Source organism: Otolemur garnettii, unplaced genomic scaffold (assembly GCF_000181295.1).
Source record: "Otolemur garnettii isolate 467f Iridium unplaced genomic scaffold, OtoGar3 scaffold00018, whole genome shotgun sequence".
Taxonomy (NCBI): domain Eukaryota; kingdom Metazoa; phylum Chordata; class Mammalia; order Primates; family Galagidae; genus Otolemur; species Otolemur garnettii.
This window is the reverse complement of record NW_003852413.1, coordinates 27,844,573-27,845,563: the sequence shown is the minus strand read 5'-3', so window position 1 is coordinate 27,845,563 and position 991 is coordinate 27,844,573. Positions and strand designations below refer to the sequence as shown.

Here is a 991-nt window from a genome sequence, read left to right as displayed (position 1 = left end):
CTGAGCTGTGACATCACAGCACTCTACTGAGGGCAACACAGTGAGACTCTGTCTCAAAAAAAAAACCACTGAGGCTTAGGAGTCAAGACTGAATTCGATTCAATTCTATTCCACCATACCAAATACATGTGGCATTGTGGGCAATTTTTTTCCTGACCTATAAAAAGAAGGAAAAATACTGGCTCGGCATCCATAGCACAGTGGTTACAGTGCTAGCCACATACACTGAAGTTGGCGGGTTCAAAACCGGCCAGGTCCAGCTAACCAACAATGACGAGTGCAACAAAAAATAGCTGGATGTTGTGATGGGCACCTGTAGTTCCAGTTACTTAGGAGGCTGAGGCAAGAGAATCACTTAAACCCAAGAGTTTGAAATTGCTGTGAGCTGCGATGCCATGGCAATCTACCAAGGGTGACACAGTGAGACTATCTAAAAAAAAAGGAAAAATACTAGTAGCACATTCTTCTTAAGTTTGTGGTGAAGAAAAGGTAAATAATGGACATAAGATGGCTAGGCACAGTGGCTCACGCCTGGTATCCTAGCACTCTGGAGGCCAAGGCCGATGGAATGCCTGAGCTCACGAGTTAGAGACCAGCCTGAGGGAGAGCAAGACCCCATCTCTAAAAATAGCTGGGGGCTCGGCATCCTTAGCTTAGCTTAGTCAGGGCTGGTGGGTTCGAACCCAGTCTGGGCCTGCTAAACAAACAAACAAACAAACAAAAATAGCCAGGCATTGTGGTGAGCACCTGTAGTCCCAGCTACTAGGGAGGTCGAGGTAAGAGAATCTCTTGAGCCCAGGAGTTTGAGGTTGCTGTGAGCTATGACGCTACAGCACTCTACAGGGGATGACAAAGTGAGACTCCATTTCAGTAAAAAAATAAAATAAAATAGGCTCGGCACCTGTGGTTCAAGTGGCTAAGGCACCAGCCACATATACCTGAGCTGGCAAGTTCAAATCCAGCCCAGGCCACCAAACAACAATAACAGCTA

The 991-nt window shown here is 46.5% G+C and overlaps 1 protein-coding gene across 1 annotated transcript in view; it reads right to left on the bottom strand.

Moving 5' to 3' along the window:
- KAT7 (lysine acetyltransferase 7) overlaps positions 1 to 991 on the bottom strand; it is a 44,087-nt gene that overhangs the window by 35,196 nt on the left and 7,900 nt on the right. The window lies entirely within an intron of this gene.